Source organism: Podarcis melisellensis, assembly GCF_964234715.1.
Source record: "Podarcis melisellensis genome assembly, chromosome: 11".
Lineage (NCBI taxonomy): Eukaryota > Metazoa > Chordata > Lepidosauria > Squamata > Lacertidae > Podarcis > Podarcis melisellensis.
Window position 1 is genome coordinate 61,214,167 of NC_138543.1, and position 27,530 is coordinate 61,241,696.

Consider the following 27,530-nt stretch of genomic DNA (forward strand, 5'->3'; position numbering starts at 1 on the left):
GTGCTGGAGGAGACTCTTGAGAGTCCCATGGACTGCAAGAAGATCAAACCTCTCCATACTGAAGGAAATCAACCCTGAGTGCTCACTGGAAGGACAGATTGTGAAGCTGAGGCTCCAGTACTTTGGCCACCTCATGAGAAGAGAAGACTCCCTGGAGAAGACCCTGATGTTGGGAAAGATGGAGGGCACAAGGAGAAGGGGGCGACAGAGGACGAGATGGCTGGATAGTGTTTTCGAGGTTACCAGCATGAGTTTGACCAAACTGCGGGAGGCAGTGGAGGACAGAGGTGCCTGGCGTTCTCTGGTCCATGGGGTCACGAAGAGTCGGACACGACTAAACGACTAAACAACAACAACATGGAGGCTGAGCATAGCTGTTATGACTAGCAGCCATAGATAGCCCTCTCCTCCTTGAATTTTTCCAATCTTCCAGGTTGGTGGCCATCACTGCCTCCAGTGGCAGGGAGTTCCATAGATTAACAAAGCACTGCATGGAGAAGGACCTGTCCTGAATTTTCCAACCTTCAGCTGCACTGGATGTTGATGACTTCCAGTGTTATAGGAGAGGGAGAAATACTTTCCTCCGCCCACTTTCTCTCTGCCCATCATAATTTTATGAGCTTCTCTCATGCTGCTTCTTGTCTTTCCTAAGAACACAGGCAACGCAGGTGGCACTGTGGGTTAAACCACAGAGCCTAGGGCTTGCCGATCAGAAGGTTGGCAGTTCGAATCCCCGTGATGGGGTGAGCTCCCGTTGCTCGGTCCCTGCTCCTGCCAATCTAGCAGTTCAAATGCACGTCAAGTGCAAGTAGATAAATAGGTACCACTCCGGCGGGAAGGTAAACAGCATTTGCGTGCACTGCTCTGGTTCGCCAGAAGCGGCTTAGTCCTGCTGGCCACATGACCTGGAAGCTGTACGGCGGCTCCCTCGGCCAGTAAAGCGAGATGAGCACTGCAACCCCAGACCTAATGGTTAGGGGTCCCTTTACCTTTACCTTTAAGAACACAGGCAGATTTAGGGGAGCACAATTGGTTCGCCCACACTGGGTGCCAAGCCAAGAGGGTGCTGTAGGGGGCACCACAACAGGGACGAACAACAGAAGGCGAGAAGTGGTTGGTGCCGAATTTTGGTGAAATTTCAAAGCTCAAAGTCTGCCACTGCTAGGAAATCCCAACTCTGCAACCTTCCTTCCTCGGAGAGTTGCTCTGTTGCCTTGATTATTTGCTTGCCCTTTCCTGAAACTTTTCCCAGGGAAAAGCTCCTGGGGATGCTGTTCAGGATCGGACCTGTGGGCTTCTGTATGCCAAGCAGTTGCTCTGCCACTGAGCTAAGCCCTTCCCCGGGGGAGCGGCGGAGACAGATGGGGAAGGGAGACGGAGCGTCAGGAAAGTACGGGAGGCACTGCTGACAGAAAGGCAATTAAGATCCTAAGAAACAAGAAAGCGAGAAGCTACGAGGTAACTGAGTAGAAAATTAAAATTATTCAGCTACAGAAAATGTATCTAATGACTTCGAGACAGGCCAACCTGTAGGAGGGAATTGGGAGAGGGAGCCAATGGAGCAGGTTGTGAGCACGTGGATGGGAAAGAAAGGGAAGGTGGATCTGGGAGACGGCGAGACAAGGCTGAGAGATCTCCTGAGCTCCTGCAGTGTCAGCCTCGCTCATTGTCAAAGAGAGAAGAAAAGGAACCCGGTGGAACGACAAGGAGCTGAGAGTCACGCGGCTGAGCTTAGGTGATGGCTGTGCTCTAATGAATGTGTCGTCTTGCTCAACCTGGTGCCATCCAGCTGTTTGGGTCTGGAGCTCCCATCAGCCCCTGGCAAACTCTTCTTACAAACCTGTCAACCTTTTAGTGTGCCTTTCTCCCAATATACACAGTTTGGAAGCAAGTTCCCCTAATGTAACATTCACATACAGCTTTTTAAAATATAGCACAACTCCTTCTTATGTGAAACACAAGAGCAGTCAAGTACAACATTCCTAGAGTGAACATGTTTACACATGGGGAAGAATGTTTGTCCAGCCAGCAGGTAAACTTCCTGTTTCCTTCTGGGCTGGGACAGACTTCCTCTGCATGTGACTAGAGGTGGGTGTGGCCTCACCTGTGCAGGTAACGACAAAAGCACAGGGCAGGGCTGCCATCTCTCTCCTTTGACTACATGCATCGAAGAAGCAACATCTGCTTAGCCAAAGATGCTCTCTTGTCCTTCAGCTCACAGAGAACAAAGGGACTGTCTCCTTATGAGATAGTTTCCAGGTGTCTGTTACTTTTCTAAGCAAAGTCTGCCTTCTGGGATCCGATTGTGAAAATAACGTAAGTAAACTCTTTTTATAATTTTATAGAAGACTGTCGTGTCTTATCTTTTTTGAGGGAATAAGGGGAAAATACCAGAAGAGTTATTATAAGGCTTTAGTGAGCCTGAGCAAACACATCCGCTGTGAGTTTAAAAAGGGGAATGTTACTCTGCTAAATTGTGAACTTGTTAACACAAGTTGGAAAGGCTATAATCAGACAATATATCCTCTCGTGCATCCCTGAACATTCCCACACATCTTACATGAGTGTTTAGTTCCAAGGGTTCCACGTATCCACAAAAATCATGTATATGTAAACTCTTGGAGCTGCCCATGGTGGGGGGAGGGGAAGAGGTCCAGTCCCCTAGAACCCACACGCCAAGTGGGTCTTGCTGCAGACCCATGCAGACCCAGAGCGAAAATAAGCTTTAAGCTCTCTGCCTTGATTGCAGGGCAAGACCTGTTTAGCACATATGCTCTGGAAGGCCAGAGATACTTGCACGAGATCTGAGAACTGGCACGCTGAGCAGGTCTTGCTCCCGAAAGCAAGGTGGAAAGTCTAAAGGCTCTTTCTGCACTGGATAACCCCAAGTTATAAATTACTTGGATAAAGGAATTGAGGGGATGCTCATCAAATTTGCAGATGACACCAAATTGGGCAGGGTAACTAATGCTGCAGAACACAGAATTGGGATTCAAGATGACTTGAACAAATTGGAGAACTGGAACCAAACTAGCAAAATGAATTTCAATAGGGGTAAATGTAAGGTTCTGCACTTAGGCAGGAAGAACCAGTTGCACAAATACAAGACAGGGGACACCTGGCTTACTAGCAGTACATGTGAAAAGAACCTAGGGGTCTTGGTGGACCACAAGCTTAGCATGAGTCAACAGTGTGATGCAGCAGTGGGAGAAAAGCTAGCACTATTCTAGGCTTCATCAGCAGAAGTCTAGTGTCCAGGTCAAGGGAAGTAATAGTACCACTCTATTCTGCCTTGGTCAGACCACACCTAAGTCCTGTGTCCAGTTCTGGGCACCGCAATTTAAGAAGGATGTTGACAAGCTGGGAGGTGTGCAGAGGAGGGCAACCAAGATGGGCAAGGCTCTGGAAACCAAGCCTGATGAGGAGTGGTTGAAGGAGCTGGATGTGTTTCGGAAAAGAGGAGACATGATAGCCATCTTCAAATATATTAAGGGCTGCCACATGGAAGATGGAACAAGCTTGTTGTGTCCTCTGAAAGGTTGGACCTGAACCAATGAATTCAAATAACAAAAAAAAAGGAGATTCTGACTCAACATCAAGAAGAACTTTCTGATGGTTACAGCCATTTGACAGTGGAAGAGACTCCCTTTGAAGGTGGTGGATTCTCCTTCACTGGAGACTTTAAAGCAGAATTTGCATGACCATTTGCTATGGCTGCTTTATCTGAGATCCCTGCATTGCAAGGGGTTGGACTAGATGACCCTCGAGATGCTTTTTGACTCTAGAAGTCTATGATTCTAAGTGGACCCATTGTGATCCATTGAACCCTCCACCTTTCTTGGATTTAACTCACACAATTTCAATCCTCTGGCCTTCAACCGTGTTAAATGTGCATAAGATGCGGTCTTACTGTGTAGTAATTGTTTGGTTTGTTATTGTCACTAATTCATGCACATTTTTCTTTAATTGATGAAGTTTTGAAAACATCCCCTTTGGTTGAAAAACTGCACCACAAAATCTGGAAAAGTGTGCATTTGGAAGGAGAGCAGCGTTTCAGTTCACAAGGTGCAAATTAGGTAGCTTTGCATTAAATTGCAAACTAAACTGAATTCCCAACCCCAAATCCCTTCTTTGGACCTAAGTGCCAGTGTAATTGAATCGGTCTTCTCATCCCACCAGAACATTCCTTTATATTTCCCCTGCCACTTACGGACTATTCAACGCTTTCAGATCTTCAGATCCTTTCCAAGACCTTTTTAATAGATTAACCTAACTGGTTAATCCATTAAACATTGTGATCAATTAAACATCAAACCAATTCTGCTTCATTTCTAGAAGCAATGGAAAACCTTACTATTCGGGAAAAGGGTTTGTGGCAGGCGACTGAGTGTGTGTCTTTGTGTGTGAGAGACAAGTAAGTTAACAAGTTCCTAGAGACATGGCATGTTGTTGTTTAGTCGTTTAGTCGTGTCCGACTCTTCGTGACCCCCTGGACCAGACCACGCCAGGCACTTCTGTCTTCCACTGCCTCCCGCAGTTTGGTCAGACTCATGTTTGTAGCCTCGAAGACACTATCCAACCATCTCGTCCTCTGTCGTCCCCTTCTCATCAGGGTCTTTTCCAGGGAGTCTTCTCTTCTCACGAGGTGGCCAAAGTCTTGGAGCCTCAGCTTCAGGATCTGTCCTTCCAATGAGCTCTCAGGGCTTTTTTCCTTAAGAATGGATCGGTTTGTTCTTCTTGCAGTCCATGGGACTCTCAAGAGTCTCCTCCAGCACCAGAATTCAAAAGCATCAATTCTTGGGCAATCTGCCTTCTTTATGGTCCAGCTCTCACTTCCATACATCACTACTGGGAAAACCATAGCTTTTACTATACGGACCTTTGTTGGCAAGGTGATGTCTCTACTTTTTAAAAGACATGGCATAATCTATCCCAAAAGTAACACTTTTAAAACCCACACATTTCAAAGGGAGAATGCATGCACTTTCCCCTTGAAATCAGCGGAACATAGCTAAATTGAGCACACCCTTCCTTTCCTCTAACTAATTTAAAGCCGTAGCCCTAGGCATGCTTTCCTAGGAATAATAAGCCCAATTGAATATGGGGTTGGGGTTTCTTCCACGTAGGGAGGAATATGTAAACTGTGTTATTTTTACTGTTGTTAGCCGCTTTGAGCCCTGCTTTGGCTGGGGAGGGCAGGATATAAATTTATTAATTATTATTATTTCAGTTTCTCATTTTTCCAATATTAAACCCTCTACATTTTTAGCTTGCATTTACTGTAAGTCCTTGTGAAATTTAATCAGCATTTTCACTCCAGATTCTCTCAACGTACACATTTTTGGATGCAATTTTGCCTAGCATACAATATTTCCCAAGCAATTCTCCCCGAATTTAATGCATTTTGTGTATGTTACCTTCATGAATATTTGCAATTGCTTGGCTGGAAAACCGCACTGCAAAATTTGAAGAACTGCAAATTTCAAAGCACGGCTGTTTTTTGAGTGTTGGAAAGAGGGAATGGGTAGATTCGCTTTGAAATGTGAACTGAATCCAATTTCTCCCCCCTCCCTACAACTCAACATTTGCCGGTGTGCATTGCTAACTAGTACATATCCGTTTTATGGATGGGTGGCTGAATGAATCTGTGGGTGCTTTTTATTTTGTTTAAAATGCTCCTTAGTTTCATGGACTGACAGCAAAAATGGTTGGTTGCAAACAACAACCCCAAGTCTACTGAGCGAAGGAATAGATATTGTCACGGCCACCCGGATCTGGTCCCAGCTCACAAGAGACCTCACTCCGTTGCAGCTTATTTACAGGAAAAGTTTATTGAAGATTTCTGCTTCTCATACAGTTCAGCATTGTGGCCGTACGTCTGCCACGTTAGACCGCTGAAGTCCCCTCTGACTCCTCCCCTCTTCCGCACCAACTTAATAGCCTGGCTCTAGACCACCTCTTCCTCTCCTTTCTTTTCCGCAGGGTCTTCCTGCCCCCCTGGGTTCCCTCTCTCCGTGACTCGCCTGAGGCTGAATCCTCTGCTGCCTCTTCCCCCCTCTTTCTGGCTTTAGGGCCGGGCTCCTCCCCTGAGCTCTCTCCACTTCCGCGCGCCTCTACGCTTGAACTTGGCGCGCGTACGTTGCTGCTGACCTTTCTTTCGACCGCTACACCACCCCCTGCTCTGCTCTCCACCCTTTCCGGCTGAACACCCTGCTCCAACCCCCTCTCTCTGTTCTCTCCTAATCCTGCTCCCTCCGAGAGGCTGACGACTCCACCCCCTTTACTCCGTTCCGGCTGAGACGTCTCTTGCTTCCTCTGTCTTCCACTGGGCTCCTCTCCGCTTCTCCCTTCTCCTCCCCTTTGCTTGATTAAGGTAACCCCCTTTTGAGAATCCTCTGACTCGCTGCTCAGACTCGTGGATTCCCTCAGAATTCCGTCATCTTCTTCCTCATCCTTCTGCCCCTCCTCCCACTCGCTCTCCGTCTCCTCTGTCATCTCCTCCTCTCTCCCAGAAACCCTGACATCCATCCCCCCCTCGAAGCCCCCCCTTCCCCCCTCCCGCTCGCCGGGGACCGGTTGTGGAAACTGCGGCTCTTCGGGGGTAGGCTCAGGATACAGGTCGTCTACGTCAATGTTCTCTGCTGGCAGTTCTGTGTAAGTGTATTCGAAGTCGGGTTCTTCCCCCAAATGCTTCTCAGTCTCTGCTTCCATCGCTACTTCCTCCGGTGCTGCCCGCCAAGGACCTATCAGCCACCTCTTACGCCATTCCTCCTCTGGCTGCTCCTCCCACCAATAAGGGGTTTCCGTGTCCACCCCCGAGCACGATCCCCTGGGCGGGCTTGATTCTGGTGTTCTTCCCTCGGGGGAAGAGAAACCCCTGAACGTGCTATCTGACAATGTGGGTGTGAAAAGCCAGTCATCAAAGTACTCAGCTGGCATGGGTCTATGTGGGAAAAGTGCATGGAACTCTTCTTTCAAAAGGGGTTCGTCTAACTCGTAGCCTGGCACCCAACTATTAGCAGCGGCTGGTGTGCCCTCCCTGGCGAGAAAATATTCAACTCCCTCCTCCCCCCATCTCGAGTCCAGTATCTCTGTGACCTCGTTAAGAGGTTCTGGTCTTGGCGATTCCCCCCTCTCAGGCGCCCTCCTACGTGGCTCTGGGGGTGCTCCTGACTCTTGAAACCTGTGTGGGGTTTTGTAGGGAGTGAGCACCGACCTATGAAAGACCGGGTGCACCCTGGAACCTTCCGGAAGGGCTATACGAAAAGCCACCGGGTTGATCTTAGCCTCAACTTGATATGGCCCTAGCTGCCTGTGTCCTAACTTCTTCTTGGCTAATGACCTGGCCGGCATCGCGTGGGCTGCTAACCACACCCAGTCCCCAACCTGGATGTCCTCTCCCGCCCTCCTGTGCTTATCGGCCTGCACCTTATACGCCTGTTTTGCCAGCTCCAAATGTCTCCGCAGCTCCTCGTGCACCTCTTGCAACTCCGCTGCAAACTGGTCGGCATCTTGAGGCCCCCCCCCTCCTGGTGCCGCAAATCTCGGGAAGGTTCTGGGATGACGGCCATTGTTCGCGAAGAAAGGCGTCACCCCGGTGGAAGCGTGTTTCGTGTTGTTGTAGGCGAATTCAGCCATCGGCAGATAGTCCACCCACGCCGCAGGTCGCTGGTTGGCGTAGCACCGCAGGTACTGCTGCATGATCGCGTTGACCCTCTCCGCTTGACCGTTGGTTTGTGGATGCCTCGCCGATGTCAGGTTGATTTTGACGTGCAAGATGCCCAGAAGCTTTCGCCAGAAAGTGGAAACAAACTGGCGCCCCCTGTCGGACAAGACGGACTGCGGAAGTCCATGCACTCTGAAGACGTGATCGATGAAGAGCTTTGCGGTCTGTTCTGCCGTCGCCACCTTGGCACAAGGGATGAAGTGCGCCATCTTGGTGAACAAGTCCACCACCACTAACACCGCCGTCTTACCTCTGGAGCTGGGCAGGTCTGTAACAAAGTCCAACGCTACCCTCTCCCATGGTTGCTGCGGTGTCTCCAGCGGTTCTAGCAATCCCGCCTGCTTCTGGTGCACTGGTTTGGACCTCTGGCAGATATCACACCTGGCGACGTAGTCCGCCACCTCTCCTCTCATCTGGGGCCACCAAAAGTCTCTAGCCACCAACTCCATCGTCTTTTCTTTGCCGAAATGGCCTGCACTAGGGGCGTCATGCAACTGTTGCAGAACCTTGGCTCGAAGATCGTCGGTGGGCACGTAAAGGGCACCCTTACGAGTCAAAAGTCCATCTTGTAATTGAAACTCATCGTTGTGTCGCGACCCTCCGCGTAGCTCCTCCATCTTAGACTGTGCAAACTGATCCCTTTGCAACGCGCGTCGCACCGCGTCCAGGTCGACTGCGATGGTAGCGCACGTCCACGCCTGCGGTGCGAAAATGTGCTTTGCTGCGATTGGAGCTGCTTCCTCCAAGTATTGCGGCTTTCGGGACAGCGCGTCTGCAATAACATTGGAGTCTCCTGGGATGTATTCTATTTTGAAGTCGAAGTCCGCAAAGAACTCCGCCCAGCGCATGTGTCGCTGGGTCTGCAACTTAGCCGTCCGCCAATACTCTAAGTTCTTGTGATCCGTGCGGACCTGCACCGTGTGCTTGGCTCCTATTAAGAAGTGTCGCCACGCTTTGAAAGCTGCATGAATGGCCAACAACTCCCTGTCCCATATGGTATAATTGCGCTCCGTCTTGCTGAGCTTCCGGGAGTAGAACGCACCCGGTCGCCAGTTGCCTTGTGAATCCTCTTGCAAAAGAACGGCCCCAACCGCTCTATCCGACGCATCGGTCTCTACCCGCATGGGTCTGCCGGGATTCACGTGGAGCAGCTGCTCTTCGGAGGCGAAAAGACCCTTAAGCGTCCGGAAGGACCGCTCCGCTTGTTCGGTCCAGACGAACTTCTTCTTCTTGGAACTGAGGGTGTCAGTGATCGCCGCCGTCGCGTTCGCAAAACCTTTAATAAACTTGCGGTAAAAATTGGCAAAGCCGATGAACCTCTGGACCTCTTTCCGATTTCGAGGGCTTTTCCAGTCCAACAGCGCTTGAACCTTAGCCCTGTCCATGGCCAGTCCCTCGTCGGACAACTTGTAGCCAAGGAAATCAACCTCTCTGACATCAAACTGGCACTTTTCCAACTTGGCGTACAGCCTGTGTTCCTTCAGCCTCTGCAGGACCTCCCTCACGTCCTTATCGTGATCCTCCGGCGATTCCGAGAAAATCAGGATATCGTCGAGAAAGCAGACACACTTTTTGTAGAGGAGACCTGCTAGCACGTGGTGCATAAATGCTTGAAAAACGTGGCTGCCATTTTGGAGGCCGAAAGGCATGACTCTGTATTCGTATGTGCCCAGAGGGGTGAACATGGCGGTCTTCCACTCATCTCCTTTCCGGATGCGGATGAGATTGTAAGCTCCACGTAGGTCCAGCTTGGTGAAAATCTTGCCCCTCCTGACGGTCGCTAAAAGGTCGTCAATCTTGGGCATGGGGAAAGCTTTGGGCTTAGTCAAGCTGTTGATGAACCTGTAATCCACTATAAGCCTTTTTTGGGGCGTGTCCTTCTTCTTCACAAAGAAAACAGGGCTGCCTCCCGCTGCTTTAGATTCCTGGATGAAACCGCGCTTGAGGTTATGGTCTATGAACTCCCGAAGCTCTTGCATTTCGTCCTCCGACATGGAGTACAGCTTGGCAGCAGGCAATTGCGCCCCTGGCACTAAATCAATCGCGCAGTCGTAAGGTCTATGAGGCGGCAACTTGTCAGCTTCCTTCTCACAGAAAACCTCCAAGAAGTCCTGGTACTTGTGAGGCACTGTTTGCACCATACTCAGATGCAATGGCTGCTCAGCTTCTCCTCCCTGATCGGTCTGAAAGCAATGCTGAGCACAATACGATGAACAAAAGTTGATCTGCCTCTGGTACCACGCAACCGCGGGACTGTGCCTCTCCAGCCAACTCATGCCTAACACGATGGGTGTGTCCGATAAGTGGGTGACATTGAAACTAATAAGCTCTCGATGGTTGCCAATCTGCATCATCATGGGAGGGGTTTGCTGCACCACTCGCCCCCCCAGCAACTTCCTGCCGTCCACCGTGACCACGTTCAGAGGCGTCGTTGCAGGCAGGAGCGCCATGTTGTGCTGCTTAACGAACTGCAGTCCCATGAAGTCGGCGTTGCTTCCCGAATCGATCGTTATTGGAACCTCAAGGAGTCTCCCATCAGGCAACTGGAGTGTTGCTGTGAGCAGAACTGCCGGTTTGGGAGGCAAAGGGTCCACGCTCTGCAGTGATGCTGGGGGCTTGTCTACAGATCCGCCTGGCTGAGCCCCAGTAGCTCTGCTTCCAGCCAGGCACTGTCGTTTCCCTGAAGCTGCTCCCCTGGTTGCACCTCTGCTGTTACAGTTGCCAGCGCTGCAGTGTGCTTCTGGAGCCTCTGGGGGCACTCTTTCGCCATATGGTGCGCACTGTCACAGATGTAACACTTCCTGGTTCCTCTAGGAGGCTTCGCTTTGGCTGCACCAGGGACAGGGCTCTGGGATGGCTTCTGAGCCCTAGCACCACCAATCTCCATTGGCTCCTCTCTGTCCTTCCCCATTGGCGAGGGGTGCGCACGGCTGAAGTCCCTGTGCCCAAAAGGGAGAGTCCTTGCTTGCGCACGCGCTTGGGGCCCGTCCTCCTCATGCCACGGACGCCCCTCATGTCGAATTCCAAGAGCTAAAGCCCGTTGCACCACGTCTTCTAGGGTCTGGGGTCTGTCCCCCCTAGCGATCTCATCCTTGATGGGGGGGCTCAATCCCTCCCAAAAAAGATCTCTGACCGGTTTACTGTCCTTTGGCCAATCTAAGGCGGTGAGCAATGCAAAAAATTTAGAGTGGTATTGGCGCACAGTCGCTTTCCCCTGCCTCAGCCCGTGCATTTGACGGCGCGCAATGTCCACATCCACAGAGGATTGAAAACAAGAATCCATCGCTTTGATGAACGCAGTTGAATCGCGACGGGCCGGTCCATCTTCGCGCCACAAATTGCGTAGCCAAGCCCTGGCCTCCCCATGCAGGTGCGAAACAATGAACCCCACTCTCTCCTCCTCATCTTTAAAATCGTGACGGAGTAAGTGCAGTGCATATACAACGTCCGCTCTGAAATTGGGATAGTCTTGCAAGTTGCCATTAAAATGCGGAACTAGGGCACCCCCCCTCCGTCCAAGCGCAATGCCCTCCGCTCTGGATCCTGGGGCCCCCGCCTTGTCCGCGCGCTCCCACCTTGCCTGCAAATCCTGGCACGTCTTCTCCAAGTCGTCATTCTTCTTCTGCGAAGCAATGACTGCCGATGTGAGAGCGGTAACCTGATTCCGCAATGCAACCAGCTGCTCCTCAGCGCTCATGGCTGCTCCCGTTCGTGAGCTTCGCAAAAAAAAATTTTTGCTTTCAGAGAGGGGACTTACTGTCACGGCCACCCGGATCTGGTCCCAGCTCACAAGAGACCTCACTCCGTTGCAGCTTATTTACAGGAAAAGTTTATTGAAGATTTCTGCTTCTCATACAGTTCAGCATTGTGGCCGTACGTCTGCCACGTTAGACCGCTGAAGTCCCCTCTGACTCCTCCCCTCTTCCGCACCAACTTAATAGCCTGGCTCTAGACCACCTCTTCCTCTCCTTTCTTTTCCGCAGGGTCTTCCTGCCCCCCTGGGTTCCCTCTCTCCGTGACTCGCCTGAGGCTGAATCCTCTGCTGCCTCTTCCCCCCTCTTTCTGGCTTTAGGGCCGGGCTCCTCCCCTGAGCTCTCTCCACTTCCGCGCGCCTCTACGCTTGAACTTGGCGCGCGTACGTTGCTGCTGACCTTTCTTTCGACCGCTACACCACCCCCTGCTCTGCTCTCCACCCTTTCCGGCTGAACACCCTGCTCCAACCCCCTCTCTCTGTTCTCTCCTAATCCTGCTCCCTCCGAGAGGCTGACGACTCCACCCCCTTTACTCCGTTCCGGCTGAGACGTCTCTTGCTTCCTCTGTCTTCCACTGGGCTCCTCTCCGCTTCTCCCTTCTCCTCCCCTTTGCTTGATTAAGGTAACCCCCTTTTGAGAATCCTCTGACTCGCTGCTCAGACTCGTGGATTCCCTCAGAATTCCGTCATCTTCTTCCTCATCCTTCTGCCCCTCCTCCCACTCGCTCTCCGTCTCCTCTGTCATCTCCTCCTCTCTCCCAGAAACCCTGACAGATATGTTATCCTGTAATGAATGCAGAAAGTGGCATTCTGAACCATGGCAGATTCCTTTGCCCTGAACCTCTTTAATTGACAGATTGGTTCCCTTCGCTTGCCTTGAGTGGAGATGAGCCTCCGCTATTCACTGCAGGCCTGCTACTGAGAGTGCCAAGGGACCCATCCAGCACAGCAGTTGTCCTGAAAGGAGATCAGAAAGGCGTCTCCTTCCTGACCTTTCAGCATCTGCCTCGAGAATTCAGATTTATTGACCTCGCTTTGCGGCAGAGCCAGCCACAAGCTCCTGAGGGGCTGACAGCTACTAGCTCCTGGCTGTACCACACCTGTTTGGCTTGGTGGTGGTGGGTTTCTGTAGATAAATAGCTTGGCAGTTTGAATGTAGCCAGAGAAGGAGGTAGGTACCTGAGATGCACAAAGGACTAGGAAGGAAGATGCTGCTTTTACAAATAGCCCTGACAATCTCAAAGGGTTCCTGCATGCTCTTCAGTTCCCTCTCCCCAACCCTGCTTAAATTTAGCGACGGACACATTTTTCAATTTCAGTTGCCCCCAGTTTCTCAATTTGTAAATTGAGTTCTTCCCATTTCTGCACCAGTTTGCATTAAAAAACAAACCTACCATGAAAATTCATCAGCGTTTTGGTGTGAGTTTCTCATAACTGAAACCTTTCCCTATGCTGTCTTGACTAATATACACGTTTGCAAGCAATTTCCCTAAAATTACGCATTTGTGTATGTTGTTTTCACTAATAGGTGCATTTCACAAAGATTTGCATGTCTACATGCACCTGTGAAATGCACGGGGTTTTTAAAAAAATCATTTCCCAATGACCTCTGGCATGAAATTTGCTGTTTTTATAGCTGCCATACATCTTCATTGAGCTATCAGCCATGACCCCAAGGTCTCGCTCTTGGTCAGTCATGCCACTTCAGACCCTCAGGAGCATATTTGTAAAATTATTATTATTATTTTGGCATCACTTCATTATCTTTTTTGGTATTTTACCGCCCATTCACTCAGTTTGGAAGGACCCTTTCAGAGCTCTTCACAATCCCTTTTTTGTTTTGTTTTAAGGTTTAAGGTGCTGGTTTTAACCTTTAAAGCCCTATATGGCCTAGGACCCTCGACCTACGGGACCGCCTCTCCTGGTATGTCCCACGGAGGACCTTATGGTCTTCAAACAAAAACATATTGGAGATCCTGGGCCACAGGGAGGTTAGGCTGGCCTCAGCCAGAGCCAGGGCCTTTTCAGCTGTGGCCCTGATCAGGTGGAACGCTCTGTCACAAGAGACTAGGGCCCTGTGGGAGTTGACATCTTTCCGCAGGGCCTGCAAGACAGAGCTATTCCACCAGGCATTTGGCCAGGGCACAGTCTGACCCCCCTCCTTTGGCAATCCTCACAATGGTGGCCATTAATTTGATTCAGAATTGATTTTAGAATGAATTGGTTTTAGAACGCTGTGTTACTTTTATTGTTGTTAGTCGCTCTCAGCCCGGCTTCGGCTGGGGAGGGTGGGATATAAATTAAATTTTATTATTATTTATTAATTAATTATTAATTAATGACCCTGAACAATTTTGTATCATCAACAAACCTGGTGACCTCACTGCTGGATCTGCCCAGTGGCCCCTCTAATCCAGCTTTCTGTTCTCACACCGTTGACCAGATGCCTGTGGAAAACCTGCAAGCAGGACTCGAACTCAGGAGCCGTCTCCCCTCCTACAATTCCAGCAACTGGTGTTCAGGAGCATTGCTGCCTTTGACCATGGAAGCAGAGCATAGCCATCCTGGCTAGCAGCCTTTTCTAAAAATCCAAGCTGAATTTGACCCATAGCCGGGAGGTTGAGGGGTAGGTAGGTGGGCTACAGTCAGAGTGTGCCAGAGTTCATAGCCCTATCAGTCCAACAAAGCCACTTCCGCCCTGCAGAGGAGTTGGGGTTGCGGGCTTCATGGCCCCACCATGCGCACGGTGGCTGGAGACCAGCCCCTGAGCAATTGGGGAAATTCCCAGCCGCATCACCCCCTGGCCAGCCAATCGGATGGTGCAGGGGGCATGGCCTGCCCTATTTAAGGCAGGCTCGGCTGGGGATCTCCCTCTTTTACCACCTACCAGCTGTTCCTGCTTTTCCCACCCTCCCACCCTTTAAGATTTTCGTTCCTTGACCTTGCTATGGAACTTGGTTGGTCGCCATTGAGGGGCCTGGTAGGAATTTTTCCACTTGGCAAATTGGCACCAGCCACTTGGTTTTCACCTACCTCCTAGCAAATCATCACAACTTTCTTGGTATTGGCGGTTAGGCATTGGTATTGCTCTGTAGATGGAAGACGAGAGGTAGCGCCATCACCTGCCCCACATATTGAAGGGTAGTCCGATAAAGGATTCCGGGGGGCGTGGCCCTGTCCGAAGCCTGGAGAGGTGAGGGCCTAAGGCACGCCCCCTAGCGGTGACCCTGGGGGGGGTTCCTAGTTGATGTGCATCAGCAGGACTCCCCCGACTGGTGGTTGACCCTTCCTTGACTTCAAGCGGATGGGCTGAAGTTGGATATAGTCGGTTAGGACCAATGCCTAAGCCAATACCGCTCATCACCTGTAACCAATAAAGTTGTGGCCTTATTTAGCCCATTAACCTTAATAATTGTGTCATGTGTCTTTATTTCCACTATGGGGGGGGGTGGGAACTCGCCACGCAAAGAGAATGACTACGTAAAAAAGGCTTTCCCTGGTACGCCCTGCTGCTCAAGAGGGTGGTGAGCAGGAAACAATATAAATGGAAGCCTTTTTCAGAATGCTTAAAGAAATATTATAGTATGATGAACTCGCGAGCTACGAGCTGAGATCTGAGCTATGAGCAACAGAAGCAATTCGATTATAGTACCGTGGTTATGATTTAATAGGCAGAAGAGAGGGTGCAGCAGAATTGGAGAAACAACAGTTCCATGGAAAATGGGGGTGGAAGGGGGGGGGAGTAAACCAAAATAAGAGAAAAAACCCCAATATAAATTGGGGAGGTTAGCACACTCAGCTCAGGAGAATATGCTAGAACAGAGTCCTCCCCCCTTCAAAATTGCATCCCAAGTTCTGCTTCCAGCTCAATGCAGTCCGAGAGGGGAAAATAAGAGTGGGGGGTTGCGGGGCATTGTGAATTAAAAAGGGAGAGGGTCAGCTGATCCCGGCTGGTGCGCACGAGGCCTTGCGAAGATGGATGGCGTTGTACTTTTAATTTGCACAGTGGCATAAGACAAACAGATGAGGTTTCAGGGCAGCGCGTCCAATTAATCAGGGCTTTGACAGCTGCGAAGCCGGACGTTATTCATTCCCCTCCCTGACAGGCCAAAAAGGGTAATAATTACACTTAGATGTCGTGTGCCCCTCACCCCCCGCCGATGCCCAGCTCTCTGAGAGAAAACAGCAACTCTCAATAGCACTCATTACACTAATGCCAGCTGCAAAACGGAGAAGAGGGAGAATGAAGGCAAAGGGAAGGCGATGCTCTCGAGAAATGTGGCCACGATCCAGAGACCCTGGTTGGATCCTTATACAAATCAGCAGCAGTAAGGAGCAAGTCCGTCTCTTAAGTTGCCAGTTCTCGCACTCTATAGGACCTTGAAGGTTGGTACCAAAACCTTGACCTTGCCAGCCCCACCAAAAACTTAGGTGGTAATTGAGAACATAAGAACGTTAAGAAGAGCCTGCGGGATCAGGCCAATGGCCCATCCATTCCAGCGTCCTGTTTGCACAGTGGCTGAAGAGTTGCCCTAATCAGAAGCCCACAAGCAGGATTCAAACCCAAGACCCCTGTCGCCCTCCTGTGGTTTGCAGCAGCTGGCAGAAGCACTGCAGCCTCAGACTGTGAAGGCCGAGCCAAACCACCCTGGTTAGTAGCCATTGATAGCCCTCTCCTCCTCCATGAATTTGCCTAATCCTCTTTTAAAGCCCTCTACCTGTAGATTGGTGGCTGTTCCTGCTTCCTGTGGCAGTGAGTTCCATATTTTAACTATGTGCTGCATGAGGAAGTACCGTATTTTTTCGCTCCATAAGACACTTTTTCCCTCCTAAAAAGTAAGGGGAAATGTGTGTGCGTCCTATGGAGCGAATGCAGGCGGGGGGCAGGCAGGAAAAGCCCCCAAGAGCTGCACACATGCTCCATGTGGCTCTTGTGGGCTTTCCCCCAAGTAGGGAGAAGGGCAGCCCATCACTGAAGGTAGAAAAGCCTGCAAGAGCTGCATGCTCTTTAAAGGGTGTGGGCTCTTGGGGGCTTTTGTGGAAGGTGGGGGAAGGGACAGAGGGCAGCCCCTCAGTCCTTTCCCCCACCTCCCGGAAAAGCGCCCAAGAGCCGCATTCCTTTTCACGAGCTGCATGGAGCATGTGTTGGGGGCTTTTCCCTTGAGGAGGGAGAAGCATGCAAGCACCGCACACACGCTCCAAGTGGCTCGTGAAAGGGAGCGCTGAGCAGAGCCTGGGATGCATACAGGCTCTGCTCAGTGCTCCCTTTAAAATATATATATTTTTCTTGCATCCCCCCTCTAAAAACTAGGTGTGTCTTATGGAGCGAAAAATACAGTACTTCTCTTTTCTGTCCTGAATCTTCCAGCATTCATCTTCATTGCGTGCCCATGAGAGAGGGAGAAATACTCTTCTGTATACATTGGTCAGAGCACGGTACTGATAATGCCAAGGTTGCAGGTTTGATCCCCATAAGGGACAGCTGCAGAATCCTGCACTGCAGGGGGTTGGACTAGATGCTCCTCAGGGTCCCTTCCGACTTTACAATTCTATGATTGTATGCTTTCATGAATAATTTTATAAAATTCTACTATGTGGGTTCTTACTTGCCTTTTCTCTAAACTAAAAAAAGTCCCAAACGCTGTAGCTTTTCTATGCAGGAGAGTTGCCCAACCCCTTTTCTTGACCTTTTCCAACTCTACAATACAATTTTTTGAGGTCAGACAACCAGAACTGTGCACAGTACTTCAGATGTGGCTGCGCCATAGATCTGTATAATGGCATTATGATACTGGCAGTTTTATCTCCAGTTCTGCTCCTGAGATTCCCAGCATGGAATTTGCCTTTCTGGAAGGCTTCTCTGCCCAAGACCTCTGAGACCTGGCACCGGCCAGGACAGACAATGGCATGCAACATGGCCCAACGGACCAGCTCAGTTTAAGACAACTCAAGCAGAGGTTCACTGGGGACTTTCACGGCAGCTGTGAGCTTGGACCCGGACCTTTTGCAGCCCCTCAAGTATCAAACGTCAGCATCGGCTGTCATCTCCTCTCGAATCTCGGCGGAATAGCCGCATCCACCCCGCACAATGTCATCCTCTCGCCAGCAGACATTTGAAAAGGGATGATCTTTAAAGGCGAGGAGCCTGAGAAATACGAGCTGTCCAGGGAACAAGCTTGCAAATGGCAGGGCTCAGAAGCAAAGCTGTTTATCCTCCCTTTAATTCTGTTGTGCCTCCTTTTGTGTTCATTTTTTCCGGTGCATGTAAATACCAGGTTGAGCTCTGCTTATCCGGAGGGGAAGCTTTTATTTGACAGCTTGCCATTAGAGCATCTGAATAAACTGACATTGCCGCCAGTCACAGAGAAACTACCCACCCTCATTACAATGTCAGAACTAGTAAAAAAAAACCCCACAAAAAACAAGCATTATTAGCAGCAATCAGGAGGCTGCTTTTCATACTGGATTGGAAGCGGCCAGCTGGTCAGGGAAGAGGAGAAGTGGTGAGGACCGTCCACCAAGGTGTTGGAAGCAGGGATGCAAGCAGCTTACCTTAATTTGGGGAGCTTCCCATATTGGGCCTCTGGTTGGCCACTGTGAGAACAGAATACTGGACTGGATGGGCCATTGGCCTGACGCAGCAGGCTCTTCTTATCTTCTAGGCATGGACATCTTGGGGCATCTCTGACCACCACTTAGTTAGGGGGGCTGGAGTTGAGCAAGCGAGTTCAGTTAGAAACTGTTAAGAAGAGAAGAAGAGTTTGGATTTGATATCTCGCTTTATCACTACCCGAAGGCATCTCAAAGCAGCTAACATTCTCCTTTCCCTTCCTCCCCCACAACAAACACTCTGTGAGGTGAAACAAAAAAAAAATTCCTTCCAGTAGCACCTTAAAGACCAACTAAGTTAGTTCTTGGTATGAGCTTTCGTGTGCATGCACACTTCTTCAGGTATCTGAAAGCTCATACCAAGAACTAACTTAGTTGGTCTTTAAGGTGCTACTGGAAGGAATTTTGTTTTGTTTTGACTATGGCAGACCAACACGGCTACCTATCTGTATCTGTATCTGTGAGGTGAGTGAGGCTGAGAGACTTCAGAGAAGTGTGACCAGCCCAAGGTCACCCAGCAGCTGCAGGTGGAGGAGCGAAGAAGCGAACCCGGTTCAACAGATTACGAGTCCACCGCTCTTAACCACTACACCACACTGGCTCTTGTGACCGCCCTGAGACCTGTTGGTATAGGGTGGTATAATAATAATAATAATAATAATAATAATAATAATAATAATAATAATAATATAATGCTGTGTATGTCAGCACAGACTCACTGGAAAAGACCCTGATGTTGCGAAAGATTGAGGGCACAAGGAGAAGGAGATGACAGAGGACGAGATGGTGGGACAGTGTTCTCGAAGCTACCAGCATGAATCTGACCAAACTGTGGGAGGCAGTGGAAGACAGGAGTGCCTGGTGTGCTCTGGTCCAGGGGGTCACAAAGAGTCGGACATGACTAAACAACGACAACAATGCCAGCACAAAATGTCTGTGATGGACAGTCGACTCTAGATAGCTTAGTTAGTGTAGTGCTGGTTTGCAGGTTTCAGGTTTGACCCTTGTATGAGACAGCTCCATATTCCTGCATTGCAGGAGCTTGAAATATATGATCCTCAGGGTCTCTACTAAAACTACAATTCTATGATTCTATGACAGCAAAAGGGGGTTAGGAGGGTGTACCAGAACTTGTATTGGTACTGGAAACAGGTAGGTAGCCGTGTTGGTCTGCCGTAGTCGAAACAAAATAAATTCCTTCCAGTAGCACCTTAGAGACCAACTAAGTTTGTTATTGGTATGAGCTTTCGTGTACATGCGCACTTCTTCAGATACACTGAAACAGAAGTGTTGTTATTGGTGCTACTTGGGATGTGGGTGGCGCTGTGGGTTAAACCACAGAGCCTAGGACTTGTCAATCAGAAGGTCAGCAGTTCGAATCCCCGCGACGGGGTGTGCTCCCGTTGCTCGGTCCCTGCTCCTGCCCACCTAGCAGTTCGAAAGCACGTCAAAGTGCAAGTAGATAAATAGGTACCGCTCCAGCGGGAAGCAAAACAGCTTAGTCCTGCTGGGCACATGACCTGGGAGCTGTACGCCGGCTCCTTCGGCCAATAAAGCGAGATGAGCGCCGCAACCCCAGAGTCGGCCACGACTGGACCTACTGGTCAGGGGTCCCTTTACCTTTAAGGTGCTACTGGAAGGAATTTATTTTGTTGGTACTGGTGAGCAGTATCACACAAAAAAGCCCTCTTTCCCCCTTTTTTCTCTTTGTAGCTTCTGCAGACCCTCACAGGCTGCTGGGGTTCTCTTTGAGTTGTTGCTTTCCACCCAGGGGAGAGGAAATCCTCTGTCATCGTACAGCTCTTCCCCATCCTCCCAAGGCCCCGTCAGGGCAAAAATCACTCCAGATCCTGCCCCCCTGCAAAGCCATCAGCAAGTCTAATGTGAGTGCAGGAGAGAGAGCTTTCCTTTGACCTTTGCTGCCCCTGGCCACCTCTCCCCCCCCTTCACTCTCTTCCCTCCGAGGTCCTTGAAAGGGTGTCCATTATCACAGCAGGGTGGGCCAAGAACGGCTGGGAACCTGCTGGGAGAGTGACTCTTCCAACCGAGAGGGTCATGAGTTCCAAAGACGCCGGCGGCCAGCAGCCGAGACCTCAGGCCTCTTTCCCAGGCAGCTCATGAACCCAGCGGATTTTCCAACTTGAAACTGGAGCTCTTCCCTGCTCCCTTTAAACCAAAAACAAAACAAAGTAGAAAAAGCCTTTCCTCCTCCCTTTGCCCTCCCTCCTAGGAGGTTAATGCTCCAGTCATTTCCTGTCTGTTACAAAGAGATGTGCCTGGATTATATAAACCTGAATTCCAATTAACTCTCAATTTAGAGGCTTTGTGTGTGGGTTGCACTGGGGGGATGGAGGTGCCCTAAGAGTGGAGAGAGCTGAAGTTTTATATCTAGACAGACATAAATGGAGAATGGGGGGAGCTCTCCATTGCGCTCTCTCACGCACACACCCAAACTTGCTGCCCAGACTGTCTCACAAGTTGCGAAAGCTAATTTCCCATTGAAAGATAAATCAATAACTATCCCTTCACACAAGACAAACAGCCCGTGGGACTCATTGCCACTGGGTGTCATGAAAGCAACTGAAGCAAGTTACTTTTAAAATGAAGGACGGAAGGTTAGAATAAGAGAATCTTAGAGTGGTGAAGTTGGAAGGGACTCCAAGGGCCATTCAGCTGGATAGCTCAGCTGGTTAGAGCATGGTGCTGATAACACCAAGGTCGCAGGTTCGATCCCCTATGTATGGGACAGTTGTATATTCCTGCATTGTGGGGGGTTGCACTATATGAGCCTCAGGGCTTCTTCCAGCCCTACTGTTCAATGATTCACTCATTCAACATCCTGCAATGGTAAAAGGTAAAGGACCCCTGAACGGTTAAGTCCAATCAAAGGTGACTGTGGGGCTGCGGCACTCATCTCGCTTTTCATAGAATCATAGAATCATAGAGTTGGAAGAGACCCCAAGGGCCATCGAGTCCAACCCCCTGCCAAGCAGGAAACACCATCAGAGCAATCCTGACATATGGTTGTCAAGCCTCTGCTTAAAGACCTCCAAAGAAGGAGACTCCACCACACTCCTTGGCAGCAAATTCCACTGTCAAACAGCTCTTACTGTCAGGAAGTTCTTCCTAATGTTTAGGTGGAATCTTCTTTCTTTTAGTTTGGATCCATTGCTCCGTGTCCGCTTCTCTGGAGCAGCAGAAAACAACCTTTCTCCCTCCTCTATGTGACATCCTTTTATATATTTGAACATGGCTATCATATCACCCCTTAACCTCCTCTTCTCCAGGCTAAACATGCCCAGCTCCCTTAGCCGTTCCTCATAAGGCATCGTTTCCAGACCTTTGACCATTTTGGTTGCCCTCCTCTGGACACGTTCCAGTTTGTCAGTGTCCTTCTTGAACTGTGGTGACCAGAACTGGACACAGTACTCCAGGTGAGGTTTCAGGCTGAGGGAGCCGGTGTTTGTCCACAGACAGCTTTCTGGGTCATGTGGCCAGCATGACTAAATAGCTTCTGGTGCATCAGAACATCGTGACGGAAACCAGAGTGCATGGAAATGCCATTTACCTTCCACCGCAGTGGTACCTATTTATCTACTTGTGCCGGTATGCTTTCAAACTTCTAGGTTGGCAGAAGCTGGGACAGAGCAATGGGAGCTCACCCTATCATGGGGATTCAAACCGCCAACCTTCTGATCGGCAAGCCCAAGAGGCTCAGTGGTTTAGACCATGGTGCCTCCCGCGTCCTTTCAGCCCCCTGCAATGCAGGAACCACTGCTCAAGAATCCCTGGCAGATGGCCTTCCAACCTCTGCTTCAAAATCTCCAATGAAAAAGGAGTCCTCCACCTTTTGAGGCAGCCTGTTCGAAAGACTGTAGCTGCCAGAACATTGTTTCTAATGTTTAGTTGGAATCTCCTTTCTTGTCATTTGAACCCACTGGTTTGGGTTCCACCCACTGGGACAGCAGAAAACAAGCTTTCTCTATCTTCCACGTGGCAACCCTTCAGATATTTGAAGACGGCCATCACATCACCTATCAGTCTTCCCTTCTCCAGGCTAAACAGACCCAACCACAAATCCCAAGAGAGGAGGACGGTGTTACACTCAGATCCTGCTTGAAAACTTCCCAGAGGTATCTGGTTTAGGGTTACCAGACGTCCCCAGTTCCCGGGGACAGTCCCTGGATTTGCAAATCTGTCCCTGGGAAAGGTGGCAGCGGCAGCCTCAGCAGCCCGGAGCCAGCCTGGTAGTGCAGTTGGCTCTGGCTGGCTTCAGGAGCTGCTCGCTGCCATGGCACCTGCCATTTTTCCTCGCTGGAAGTCCCTATATGATATGTCTTGTGCACTGTACCAGGGACATCTGGGGGTACAGATCTCCTGCCCCCTTTCCCCTTTGTTTTGACTGAAAGGGGGGAGGCTTGGTTTCCAGAGGTTGCTCATTTGATGCTCAGGAAAAGGTTAAAATGACTATAAAGCAAGAACAGGTTAAAAAGCTTGAGGAAATGAAAACGGCTTTCTGTGGTGCACCACCAGGAAATCCGGCAAACTTCTCTGGGAAGGACATTCTGCAGCTGGGGTGCCACCACCCACCACTGAAAAGGCACTTTCTGCCACTGTTCACCTGGGAGAAGCATCCGGACCCTCAAAGCCAAGATCTAGATTGGCTCATAGGGAGATATCCTGGTCCCGAGCCATAAAACCAGCACACTGAACTAGGCTCAGAAATGGGCTGGGAGCCCATTGAGTTGACAAGGCATGATACACTTGACCCTAGTTAGAAATCTTACAATTGCTTTCCATGCTAACTGAAGTTTCTGGAGCATTTTCAAAGGCAACCCTGCATATGACATGTCATAATAGCCAAACAGGAGGTTGCTAGAGCTCGGAAAATAGAAACCAGGCTATCCCTGTCCAGGTAGGGTCAAGGCTGGGGCATCAGCCTAAGCCCAAAAGGAAGTAGACAGAAAGCACATTTTACACAGTGGACTTAAACTGGACGTTTTGAGTAAGGGCGGGGAAGAAATTCATTTCGAGTAGAACTTTAATGAAAACCTGCCTGATTTACACTTTCTGAAACAGTGCATGAGCCTGGATACAGTGTCCTTTGAAATTCACACACTTCCAGATGGGGGGGAAGGGATATAGTTCTCCAGCCAAATCATGCATATGGAAAAATGGAAAAGTGTGCATTTATTGGTGAAAAATGACATGTGCAATGCCCTTATTGGGAGAAATTTGCAAAAAATGCTGGTGAATTTTCATAACAACAACAACAACAATTAAAGAACACAAACAGGCAGGTATGTGAAGAAATGAGAAACTGAAACGGGCAGATTCATCAGTGTCTAGTTTTGAGTCATTATCTCCCCTGCCCTAGGGGATTCTGGGAGCGATAAGGATTCTGCACAAATAGGAAAGCTGTGACACTTAAACTGGTACAAATGTCTTCTTAGCACAAGGATGCTGCATGGGGAGTTTATTAAGCACATTTATTGCCTGCCCTTCATGAAATGTCCCAAGGTGGGTTATAGCATAATAAAAACATAAAATGCAATATATAAATAACAGTTAAAACAACAGTTTAGCAATAAAATCATTTTCATTAAATGAACAACTATTACACTCTCTCAAAAGCCTGGGTAAAGAGATACATTACCTTTGCATGTTTTCTGAAAATCCCAAAATTTAAAACTAGGTGCACATCAGGAGGCAGGGGGTTCTAAAATTTGGGGGACACCTAACTTTGCTGCTATGTTGGGAGCATTGAGCCCTGGGTGCAATTCTTGCTTGTGGGATTGTGCTCTTTTCTTCCACTGCTGAACTGATGAAGGGGACAGGGGAAAAGAAAAGCCCTGGAATCAGAGCCAAAACTCTGCCATCGTTTATTTCTACGCCTCATTTCCATGGTTAAAATGCTCAAGGCAGCTTACGACATGAAAAGATTTACATAATTAAAAAGATATGGCAAAAGTAGCCATAAGCAATACATTAAAATATATCAAAATGCACACGACAAAATCCTCACATAAGACCTAAGAGTAAAGATACAAAAGATTAATATCAACGACAGCAAAATTATCACAGCCAAAATTAAATATGGACCCCGGCAGAAGCCCTAAACAATATTCCACCCCGGCAGAAGCTCCCAGGCAACAGGGGAGCAAGGAAGGCAAGATTTCAGAACCTTGGAGAGCTCCAAATGAGCAACCTGTTTCCAGAAGAGCCAGAGGTTGATTGAGGTCCAATCCCTCCCTCAGTCCACACTCCACTCCCTCCTGCCAGGGGTGTAGGGCTTCTGAACAGGGCAATCCACTGGCCTGCAGGTGAGTGGTTCTAAGTCTCTTTGTGGCTTCTCACCTGGAAATCTCCCTCCAGTGTTAGGCATGTGCCATGGAGAGAGAACTGCTCTCTTCTAAGAGGAACAGGGCTCAGAAGGTCCTGGCTTGGGGCCCACAAGCTCAGAGATGTCAATCTCAGGTCCTGTGTCTGAAACAATGGTCATGTCTGTGGCGATCACACAGGGTCCCCGGACGTTTAACGGTCTGTTGATCCCTGTGCCACCACTGTGCTCACTTCCCCGCTGCCACCAACCAGTTACTCTCTGGTAAAACACTGAGTCCAGTCAGTTGTTAAAAGTGAACCAAAAAACCCAAGTTTATCTTACAAACAATAACAAGTTTATGGTTTCTCAGATAATATTCCTTAACTTTAGTTTCTTTACCGGCCTATACCTTCCTAATACCTTCTGACTGATTATCTCAACTGTTTGGCTGACTCCTCTTAACAAATTTTCTCCCTCTCTCACACCAGACTAGCCCAACCCACAGACTTATCATCTCTGTCTCTTCTAACTCCAGACTGTCTTCTCAACAACTCTAACTCTAACTCTTAACTCCCTCAAAAAACCTCTGTGCTTATTCATCATCATCATCATTTTTATTTATACCCCGCCCTCCCCAGCCAAGGCCGGGCTCAGGGTGGCTAACAAGCAACACTAAAAACAAGTTGAATGAATACAACTTAAAAACAAGATTAAAATACAACATTAAAATATTGAAACATCAAAATATTAAAATGCAGCCTCATCAGAGGAGGAGAAAGGAAAAAGGAAAAAGAAAGAGGGTTAGGGAATCAAATTGGCTACAAGCCAAAGGCCAGGCAGAACAACTCTGTCTTACAGGCCCTGCGGAAAGAAATCAGATCCTGCATGGTCTCATGAGACAGAGCATTCCACCAGACCGGAGCCAGTGTTGAGAAGGCCCTGGCTCTGGCTGAAGCCAATCTAACTTCCTTAGGGCCTGGGACCACTAGGGTGCTGTTATTTATGGACCTTGAGGCTCTCTGTGGGGCATACCAGGAGAGGCGGTCCCGTAGGTACGAGGGTCCTAGGCCATGAAGGGCTTTAAAGGTCAAAACCAGCACCTTAAATCTGACCCTGTACTCCACCGGGAGCCAGTGCAGCTTGAAAAGCGCTGGGTGAATATGCTCCCATGGCAGAGACCCTGTGAGGAGCCTCGCTGCAGCATTCTGCACCCGCTGGAGTTTCTGGGACAGATTCAAGGGCAGCCTTGCGTAGAGCGAATTACAGTAGTCAAGCCTGGAGGTGACCATCGCATGGATCACTTATACACAGTTAACTCTGCCTCCTGGGTTCCCGTTAGTAGTCATTTTACAATTAGTTAACCCTTTCCCTATGAACCCAGTATGATGTCACACACATAGGAGGGCAAACGCCACAATGTCCTTCAGTCACGAGATCTTCCTGCTCTGCATCCAGGTCCTGGCTCTTGCTCAAGGATGAGTCATGACAATAGCTTTCTCTCTCTTAAGCCAACTGGGCCATCCCAGGGGAAAAGCCATAGCACAGTTGGTAGAGCATCTGCTTTGCATGCGGGAGGTCTCCGGTTCAGTCCCCACGTTCTCCAGAAAGGAAAAGAGAGACCCTACTCTGGAGATCCTCTGTCAGTCGGAGTAGACAGTACTGAGCTAGATGGATCAATATAGTCTGGCTCAGTACAAATATAATAATAATAATAATAACAATAACAATAATAATAATAATAATAATAATAATAATAATAATAATAATAATAATAGTAACCTGCTGATTCACCCGGCTGTTAGTGTACCACCTTGCTGGCAGCCGTCCTGTGTCTTTTTGTAATGGAGATTCCTGCTGACTTTGGAATGCGAATCTACTGAAGGACTTTGAAACTATCCTATCTCTGTCTTTGTTCATAGAAGTGAGTATCTTAGTTAGCTATACTAAACAATGTCTTTATTTTATCTGCCTGCAAGATACAAAAGATGTGCCTCCTTTTAAGCATGTTAACTTTGTGTTTTTTAAAATAAATTTCAAAAAAGAAACTTTCTTTTGTCTTATGTGCCAATCTGAGGGAAAATCTAAGTCCAACGCCTGACCACTTGGTTACACTATACCTGACGAATTTCTGCCTGCAAGTTTGTGGAAGCAGCTTGTAGAGTGGGGCAGCTGGTAATAACGGAGCATAGTCTTCTCCCTTGGACTGTGTCTCTGGGTGCCCTGAGACAAGGGAACGGTGGCAGCATTTGTTTTGCACTTTGTTTTGTCAAAAACTAAATTGCTACTGCCCTCCGTTCCAGAAACCTGACCCAGCTGGAGGGTAGGTCAGGGGAGGGAGGGGTGAGGGATGGAGCAACCTTTACTACAGGTACGCGGATGGCGCTGTGGGTTAAACCACAGAGCCTAGGACTTGCTGAACAGAAGGTCGGCGGTTCGAATCCCCACGACGGGGTGAGCTCCTGTTGCTCGGTCCCTGCTCCTGCCAACCTAGCAGTTTGAAAGCACGTCAAAGTGCAAGTAGATAAATAGGTACTTCTCCAGTGGGAAGGTAAACAGCATTTCCGTGCACTGCTCTGGTTCGCCACATGACCTGGAAACTGTGCGCCAGCTCCCTCGGCCAATAAAGCAAGATGAGCGCCGCAACCCCAGAGTCGGCCACGACTGGACCTAATGGTCAGGGGTCCTTTACCTAGGAATCTCTACATGGGTTCCTCTGTTCCCAGAGCTGTCTGATCTTGTGTCTCAACACCTGAGAAAGTTTGTGTTCTCTACTTTGAGAAGCCCTTTCTCCACAAACTTTTGGAGAAGTCTTCTGGAGCTTACCAGTACTCCTCTTACTCGCTGGCGCCTGCCTCTCCAGGGTCACCATGACCTAGATCTCCCCTCTTTCCTCCCCCCCTCCCCACAACATCACATCACGACTTTGTGTGATTTATCCCTTCATATTATTTCAGGAACATTTCCTTCTGTAAGCTCTGACGCTGATTAATACCACTTAGCACTTTCCATCTCCAAAGCACTTTGCAAGCATTTGCTAATTAATCTACACAACTTTCCCACTCCTCACCCCAAAGGTAGGAAAGGCTAAACTTCCAGGCCTGCTTTTGTCGGCACTAACCTCT